A 10,000-nucleotide genomic window follows, 5' to 3' on the forward strand; every position below is an offset into this window, starting at 1 on the left:
GTTCCCTGAATTTTTATCTAGTTGGTAGCTTTGCCGTAGCTAGGCGCCGACTCCAAGCCATGAAAATTATCTATTTAGAATAATCTAGATGTTACTAAGTCAATATACATGTGCCCCAAGGGATGCATAGGACAGAAGAAAACCAGCCCATCCTGTGAAAGAGCCAATATCCCTTCTTTCAAGTGTCTCGAGAGTGTCCTCTCCAAAGTAATTTTGTGCCCAACATATATCGTGTCTAGTGTGTTGAAATGTTGCTGCAACCTTGCAAGAAGTTTTAAATCTATTGTGTTGTGTTGAGTGCTGGAATTGTGTAAATCTTTGTAACTGGCCTAGAAAGATTTAAGTAAGAAACGTGAAATATATTTGTATTACTATCTGGTTAACTTCGTGTGAGCTATACTTGTACGTTTATCAGCTACTTTATGTAATTTCTTTAAGAGTTTAATCATTAGAGTGTTAATGAATAACCATTTTCATTAAGTATCAAGAATAATTGTTGGTGTAAAATTTAATTTCCAGTGAAACAAGTGACTGCATAATTTTCATAAATAATAATTTCTTTTGTCTTAGTCTAAGTTTTGTTCAGACTTAATATTTCAAGTAATATATTTTTTTATGTAAATTCTTTCAAAGTGTAGTACTTCTGTAAGAATATATCAATTTTTGTAAAGAGTGTATTATTTCAATCTATTTTCATTAAGTATCAAAATTAGATATTGTATTCATATTTAATTTCAAGTGAAACAAATGATTGTATAATTTTCGTAAGTATTTTTTCTTTTGTCTTAGTCTAAGGTTTTTTTAGATTTAATATTTCAAGTCAAGTGATGATATAATTTTCAGAGCGTAACATTTTTGTCTTAATCTAAGTTTTGCTCAGACTTATTTTGAGTGATTTATTTTTGTTTTTATGTAAATTCTTTCAAAGTGTTGTAATTTATAAAGAACCTATTTTTGTAGAGTGTATTATTTCTATCATCAGTGTTTATTACGTACCCACTCTTATGCCGTAAAGAATCGAAGTAAGAGGTAGTTTTAAATACGACTTAAGAATGATTACCCAGTTTTGTTTTGAGTGTACTTAAGAGACCTTTGGATATTCAGTGTTTTGTATATTGCTATCTGGGTGTTATTTAACTGCCTCAGAGTTCGGGTATTAATATTTCCAAGTGTAATTAAATGTAAAAGCAAACAGGTGAGTTTGGAATTCGATAGGTTGTTTAGCTTGCCCGTGGTAATATATGCAGACAAGGGACATTAGTATAATATAATTTTGGTGCCCAGACCCGGGAGCCATCGTATAATATATATATATATATATATATATATATATATATATATATATATATATATATATATATATATACATATCAATATATATATATATATATATATATATATATATATATATATATATATATATATATATATATATATATATATATATATATATATATATATATATATATATATATATATATATATATATATATACATATACTGTATATATAACGGATCTATTTTTGGGTGAGATGGCCATGTCGTCCTGATGGAAGGTTCCTTCAGTAGCTTCCTTTGGATATATATGACTACCATAAATATTCCCAGAGAATTAAACTAAAGGTTTTCACAGAATTCTAACTTCTGGCTCGAGTACCCTAAAGTTTCCCTCTAGGATATCGTATATCAACAGGGGACGCATGCATTAACACGCCTGGCTATCAGCACCCCATCTAGCGTTTACGCTTCGAGGGGGAAAGGTGGCGAGGTAATTGAGGAGCCGTTCCAAAGTTACCCTTCCTTCGTTACTGTTACGGTACTTGCAACGTAAACAAACCGTCCGCCATACTGTGTGACGTCACGTCCGTCCTCATTCCGAATTCTAGCTTCTAACCAGCCTCCGCGATACAGAATAGCAGGGAGGGTCCTGGCAGGCTGAACTGGAACAGTTGGACGGGTCCATCAGGACGACATGGCCATCTCACCCAAAAATAGATTTTTCGCTTCGCTCAAATTCCGTTTTTTGGGCTCAATCTATGTTGTCCTGATGGAAGTGTACTAGAGAATTAATGTATCGTGGATTTTTTCCCATTTCAAGTGCCTTCAACTCCGACTAACATTCCTGCGGTCTGGTGACCGAAGAGACCGTGACATCTCCGTTAAATGTCACTACCAGTGGCATTACAATGACCTGGCTTCCCGCCCCCCTGGCAGGGAAGTCCTAATTGGACAAGAGGAACATCTTGAAGTAACCTGACGAGGATAGACTCACCTGGATGAAGAGATTGTGCCGATCTCGAAGACAGATCAGAAGGGTAAATATTTGTGTAGGAACAAATTTTATACCAATAGGTGAGTGTATATTAGGTAGTAGGTATATTAACTATAATAAACTCTAGAAATAGGTTCAATAAAACAAGAACAGCAATATATTTTCGTATGAAAGATAGGAGTAAAATCAGACGCATATGGTAAATAAAATAAATATTTTATTTGAAAATTGCATGGAAATATGGAAAATTATGTACAATAATAATATTGGATAATAGACATAGATTTTCAGTAAGACGGTGATGCAGAATCTGAAAGGGAAATATTTTGCCATTAAGCATAAGTTCCTTGAGGAACGCCAGTCTTTTAAAATCATAATACACTTCATGTCCAAGAACATGTGGCACACGTGTAAGAATCTATGTCACTTCACCTTGATAAAGAACAGTCTATTAGTGACACTAAGTGTCCCCTGAAATCACTATGTATCGCACTAGGGTCAACACAGGAACCCGTTTGAGTTAAAGTCCCGAAAAAACTCACTGTCCTATGCAGCACTAAACAGCCGGTTTGATCACGCTACCTGCTGTCACCACGAATCTCTTGACTTTGTGCACCAGCTTCGAATAGTGTTTGAAGAAAACTCTAGGGGACCTCCAGCCTGTGAAGGATCGGAGGCTTTCAAAATCCATTCCTTGGAAAAAATTTAGAGAAGAGGCGACTTTCCTAGTATCATGACCTGCGGGTGTACTGTCAGGATCCGCTCTGTGAATAAAGTAGGTGATTTTCGCTCTTAGTTGTTTTAGTGACAGGTCACTACCCGAAGTTTCTCCTTTAAAAAGTTGTCCTCTGCCAAAGTCTGAAGTTCTTCGAAGATACACCTTAAGACTCTCCACTGGGCATAGAGAGACATCTTCCTTCAGGGGGCAGATTCTCCAAGGGCCCCATCTTTTGTTGGGAAGTTCAATTTTAACGAGAAACGTGGGGTCAGGGAAGAGGGTAAGTTCCCCCGTGTCGGCAAACTGTATCTGGCCCTCTTCTCTTGATAAAGCCACTATTTCACTGACTCGGGGTCACGAGGCGAGAGCAAAAAGGAAGATCACTTTTTGAGTCAAGTCTTTCAGAGGGCAAGATTCGTTGTCCAAGCTAGAGGCAAAATGGAGCACCTTATCCTGGGACTAGGTGATCGGTCTCGGTGGGGGTCTAGCACACGCCTTCGGGAGTTTATTGAAGATTTCGCTGGATAAATCTATTTGGAAGGCGTACAGAAGTGGTCTAGTCAAGGCCGATTTGCAGGTGGAAATCGAATTGGCTGCTAAGCCTTGTCCATGAAGGTGAATAAAGAAGGACATGCAAAAATCTACGGAGATTTCCGTAGGGTTTTTTGCCTTGACGAAAGATACCCACTTCTTCCAGGATGATTCATATTGCCTTCTGGTAGACATTGTTTTGTATTCCTCTAGGAAGTCTAAACTTTTCTTCGAGATCCCAAACCTTTTCTTCACGGTTAGGGAGAGAAAATCATGAGATGAAGGTCCTTGACTTTCTTTGATGAAGCAAAGACAGTCGACTTCTGCACCTGTTGGGAGAGAACTGGGCCCGGCAGGGGGATCAGCTTGGGCTGTAGCTCCAGGACTAGGGGGAACCAGTTGCTCCGGGGACACTTGGGAGCCACTAGGGCTGCTGTCCCTTTGAAGGTTCTCCGTTTGGAGAGGACTTTCAGTAGAAGGTTGGGTGGAGGGAACAGGTAAATCTTGGACCATCTGTTCCAGTCCAGGGACATGGCGTCCACTGCTTCCGCATTGGGGTCCTCGTAAGGGGCCACATATCAAGGAAGTTGCTTGTTGCCGCTCGTCGCAAAGAGGTCAATCTGTAGTTCCGGGACTTGACGAGAGATGAAGGAGAATAATCTTGCATCTAGGTACCATTCCGACTCTATGGGGCTTGTCCTTGATAGAGCGTCTGCCGTCACGTTGCGGAATCCTTGTAGGTGAACTGCAGACAGATGCCACTTCTTCCTGTCCGCCAGGTGGAAGATGGGTAATAGCACCTGATTTATGTGGGGCGATCTTGAGCCCTGACGATTGAGACATCTGACTACTACCGAGCTGTCCAGATTTAGACAGATGTGTATCGAGGGACGTAGGGATAATTTCTTCAGGGTGAGAAGAACTGCCACGGCCTCCAAGATGTTGATGTGAAATGTCTTGAATAGGGGAGACCATGTTCCTTGAACTTGCCGTTGATGGGAGTGACCCCCCAACCCTCCAGAGAAGCGTCCGTGTGGATGTTGAGTGATGGAGGCGGAGGTTGGAGAGGGATGGATCTTTCCAAGGTCCTTGCTTCTGACCACGGGCTTAGAAGGGAGCGAAGCCTGTTCGGTAGGGGTCTCTTGAGATCTCTTCGAGCAACGGATGCGTTTCGTCTCCAGACTCCTGAGGCATCCTTTAGCTGTGCTTGTAGCACTGGGTTTGTCACTGAGGCGAACTGTAGGGAGCCGAGAACTTGCTCCTGCTGTCGTCTTGAGATCCGTTTGGATTTGAGAAGTCTTCTGACAGACCCTGCTATTTCTTTCCTTTTCTTCAGTGGGATGGAAAGGCGGTGTGACTGAAGATCCCAATGGATTCCTAACCATTGGAACTTCTGAGCTGGAGCGAGGCGAGACTTCTTGGTGTTTATTTTGAAACCCAGATGTTCCAGGAACTGGGTCAATTTGCTGCAAGCTCTCAAACATTCTTCTGGCGAAGTCGACCAGACCAGCCAGTCGTCGAGGTAGGCCATCACTTGGACGCCCTGAAGACGTAGCTGGTGGACGATTGTGTCTGCTAGCTTGGTGAAGATTCTCGGAGCCTCGTTGAGCCCGAAGGGCATGGATCTGAAGGCGTAGCTTCTTCGTTGGAGTCGGAATCCTAGGTAGGAGGAAGCGTGGTGGTTCATTGGGATGTGCCAGTAGGCATCCGCCAGGTCTATTGAGACCGTGTAGGCCTTGTGAGGCAGTAGTGCTCTTATTTGTTGAAGAGTCAGCATCTTGAATTTGTTGTTCGCAAAGAACTTGTTGAGGGGGGATAAGTCATGAATGACTCTGAGTTTGTCCGAGTCTTTCTTGGCAACACAAAACAGTCTTCCCTGGAACCTGGTGGACTTTACCCTCTTGATCACCTTCTTGTTCAAGAGTTCTAGGACATATTCTTCCAAGAGGGGGGTTGATGGCTGGAAGAATTGGTGGAAAGGTTGGAAGTGGTTGTGTCCAGCTCCAACCCAGTCCCTTCTTGATGATGCTGTGTGCCCAAGGATTGAAGGTCCAGCTATCCTGAAAGTGGTTGAGTCTTCCTCCCACCGGAGGCACTTCATTGCTTCTGGTTTCCCGAGGGTTTACAACCTCGGCCGCTAGCTCCCCTTCCTCCTCTGCCCCTGGAGGGACGGCGCGAGGAGTCTCTGCCGGAGCCTCTACCTCTGGGACGAAAGGTAGAGGACTGTCGTTCGTAGGCAGGGGTGAAGACCGGTGATTGTGACACCACTGGTTGGGGGACCAACTGAAAGGTCTGTTGCAGCTGTGCGACCACTAGGGGAGTGGTGGGAGCCGAAAATTGGCGTTTTTGTTGACGCTGCTGGGGTCTAGGTTTGGAGGATTTCCTCTTAGGCCGAGGGCCTTCTTCCTGAGAGGATTTCCTCTTGCGGGACAGGCCCCACTTATTGAGAAGGTTCCGGTTCTCAGAAGCGGTTGGATTTCTTTCCAGAATCTGTCGTCGGGGGGAAGGGCGAGGGAGAGAGGCCTACACTCTTCCAGGGTAGGGCAGGACTTTCCTTCCTCCACCGCCTTCATGACCGCATGGAAGGCCTTTTCTACGAAGGGAAAGGTCGCAGAAGAGGGAGCAAGAAAGGACGGGTGCTTCTTACTCAGTGCCGGCATTTTCGAGTTGGTGAAACCGCGACTCTTAAGGCACTCTGCCAGCATGGCTTGGGCTTTTGAGTGATCGAGCACGATCACCTTTTTGGGCTCAGTCTCCTCCTTGGAGGCCGGTTCGGACCTGAGTCGGATGTAACAGTCCGGATAAGCCTCAAAGTAAGGGAAGAATTCCACTTCTTCCAAAAGGATGGACCCTAACTTGTCGTTGATGAAGATCTTTCCCGTCGTAATGGGCATAAGCTTGGCGTACCTCTAGGGGTTAGACTCCGAGCAGGAGGGAAGGTCCTTAACCGAGATCTTCTTCGGTTGCTTTCATCCCATCAAACGACTTGTGATCTCCGCTGAATGTTTATTAAGCTTCTCGTCCATCAATACCCGGATGGCATCTTCGGTGGCGGGTAGCAGGGGCTGCGAGGCGGCGGAGGTGGAGAGGACTGGCTCCTCGACCACTATAGGGGCTGCCGGAGGTGGTGGGGCGACCTTGCCCTCAGAATCAGGGTACTCCACCTGATCCTCTTCTTCCTCCAGATCCTCACCCATGAGGGTCTTCTCGGTGTTGTCGGACACGTCCGACATCTTCTCCACCTCGTCCAGACGACACTTGCTAAGTGTGGTCTCGATGTCGGGCTCAACAGTCAGTTGAACCAAGGGGATCTGATCCTGGGGAATCACAGAATCTGCTGATGCTTTTAGGAAAAGCATGGCCCTCATCTTCTCATTGGGGAGATACGGCCCGGTGGCGTTCTTCTGGAAACCGTGCACCCACTTGCGCAGTTTCTCTCGAGCATTGTCCCTGGCCTCCGTGGACGGAGGGTTGTCGAACGCCTCAGCAAGGAGGCCTTTGCAGATTGAGCAAGACTGTGGATCCCAATACTTCAAGTTGCCCTTTTTTTGCTGTACAGGGGGCATGGGTCTGGCACGCCCTATGCCCGTAAAAGTCCGGGCGGCGAACTGCACAAAAGGAGCTTTCACACTTCAGGTACTCCTCCTGTAAAAGAAAATAAACATGAGTACATGGAAAACAGAGTTATGGCTTACATTACTCTTAAAATTAAGATTCACTAATCTGTAGCTTTGTGTTTTATATGAGCTCAGGATAGGTGAGCTAGAAGAGAAGTAGGAAAACACATACTTGTGAATCCCGTCCAACCAGTTACTGTGACCTTTTCTGCCGACAATTCCTTAGGACCTGAGGTTCTAGGGGAGGGAATGGTATCCCTATGGGGGAGCCGAACTAGGCTTCCTTATAAAGGAATTGTCTACAGAGTGGAGAGGGTCTGAAATCGTTCAGAACCTAGAGAAAAGAGGGGGAAAATAGGGTAAACCCCCTTATATTTTGGTAGGTCCCGGCAAGAGACTGCACTGAGAAGCACAGAGTATGCTGGAACCATTGTACTGTACAACCGTACACCCCAGTCACTGTCTTCAAGGTATGAAATAGCAAAGTAGATCAGTCTGGCTATACGGCTGTATAGGTCGACTGCCGGCACGGAGCCGGCAGCCGGGGGGAATGGGTGCTTGACCATGGAAGCCGCAGGAGTGTCGCCAGTGGCAAGCCGGAGGCCGGTCCGGCGGGGTGAATCCATCTAAGGCTACACACTGAGCAGCAGAGAGGTAGGAAACACCTATAAGGGCGACCGCAGGCACGGCGGCAGGTCGCCGGCAGGGTGGTGGCCTCCGGCACCCGACAGGCTGTCGGCGTTGGTGAACCTAGCTGGGTACATAAGCTGGAAGGTTGTCTGAGAAGTCGGCGGTAGCGGCGACAAGGGGCGGCGGTCCCCGGCAGCCGGCAGGTTGTCGCCTTAGGTAATCCTCAGATAGGAACAATCTATGAAGTAGGAAAGTCACCGGGGTGCTGGCAGCTAGCGACGGCAAGGGGTAGCGGCCCCCGGCAGCCGGAAGGTTGTTGCCTTAGGTAATCCTCAGATAGGAACGTCCTATGAAGTAGGAAAGTCACCTGGGGTGCCGGCGGCTAGTGCCGGCGGCTAGTGCCGGCAGGCGGAGGCGGCAGTGCACCGGCACCATGATAGAAGAGAGAAAGATAAGGAGGGAGTGAGGAAGGGTAATGTCCGATACCCGACCGACTTCCCTCCAGAAGGAGTTCTCTCATGATAGGAGGGGATATGCCTATTACCCGGCGGCAGGGAGCCGGAAGACGGCTGGATGCCTATGGTAATCCAAGGGAGGATCAGAGGACACTCAAAGAGTGGCTACCAACACTACCTTATAGTTTGACTATGAGGGGGAAGTGTAGCAGAGCAGCCAGCCAAGAAGGAGAGCACAGCTTAGCCTACAAGTCTCCCCGAGGGGGGAATTGTAGGACAGCGGACAGGGGTGTGAAGGCAAGTCGACACAAAGGGATAGAGTGGGGGTAGGGGTCTGAGGGAACAGAAGGGGTCGTGACCCTAAAGCTCCCAAGGGGTGGGGGAATCTGTTAGATGCTATACTACCCAGGCAGGAGAGAAGCGCTCTCCAACCCTAGGGTAGGTTAGCTCAGAGTAGGAACAGCACTGGTGTACTGTCCTAAACTATAATAAAACAGAATCCCCCAAGGCCTAACCTAAACCAGGAGAGCTTCTCCTAGATTAGGGAGGGCTGGGGAGACGTATCGCTAGGCCACAGGAGGAAGGGACGTGTCCCAACCAAGAGCAGTCTAGGGGGAAGGGCAGGGCCCCTCCACCTTCAGTCTCAGTCGATACCTAAAGGGAAAGGCGTTCCCTAATGGTGGACTGGGATGAATGATAGGTACTCTGGGGTTCTGTCCGAGGTCCCCCCATAAACTATGGTAGGAAAGAGGTAAGAACGATCTAACCTAACCTACCCGAAAATATTTCCGGGTAAGGGGCTAAGATATAGCAAGGCTACCCAGAGGGAGGTTACCCGAAGGTAACAGGGGAGATAAGGAAGCATACAAGGGCCCCAACGTTAGGTTAGGGGATGTGACATCGATGGACCAGGCACGTTCCCTTGTATGGTCTCTAGAAGGCGAAAGATATGTGCAACACTGAATCTTGTATATGTTTAAAAATGCCTATATCTTCATTAACATTAACACTAGGAACACTTATCATATCATGCAGAAGTAAACATGAACACTAGGCTGCAGCCTAGGCTAGGCTGAAAGTCTAGTACGGGGTCGGCTAACTAAGAGCGCCGAAGAATACCATCGGCATAATATAACTAATTCCTATTAATGAAGACTAAATAACTAAAAATATCTAATTAGTTATAAGGCCGGGAAGGCTGTTCTGGCTAACTAAATAACACATGCGAGGCGAACAGCGGCGTCATAAAATGGCGCCTCCGGGCAAGGCACAGCTCCGCCACAAAACACAAGATTTTAGCGTAAAAAATCGTTACTTTACAGCCAGAGCTTATTTAAACAATACAAGAACCTGGTACTCAACTTTCCAGAAGAAGGTGAGGCAGAAGGTTGAGACATGGCGCAGGATGCACAAGATAAAAGATGATAACTGGGAACAAACAAACGGTGTTGGGAGCTACCATAAATGGAATGAGAACGGACGTGACGTCACACAGTATGGCGGACGGTTTGTTTACGTTGCGAGTACCGTAACAGTAGCGAAGGAAGGGTAACTTTGGAACGGCTCCTCAGTTACCTCGCCACCTTTCCCCCTCGAAGTGTAAACGCTAGGTGGGGTGCAGATAGCCATGTGGCGTGTTAATGCATGCGTCCCCTATTAATATACGATATCCTAGAGGGAAACCTTTAGGGTACTCGCGCCAGAAGTTAGAATTCTGTGAAAACCTTTAGTTTAATTCTCTGGGAATATTTATGGTAGTCATATATATCCAAAGGAA

The sequence above is a fragment of the Palaemon carinicauda genome, chromosome 2 (assembly GCF_036898095.1).
Source record: "Palaemon carinicauda isolate YSFRI2023 chromosome 2, ASM3689809v2, whole genome shotgun sequence".
Taxonomy (NCBI): domain Eukaryota; kingdom Metazoa; phylum Arthropoda; class Malacostraca; order Decapoda; family Palaemonidae; genus Palaemon; species Palaemon carinicauda.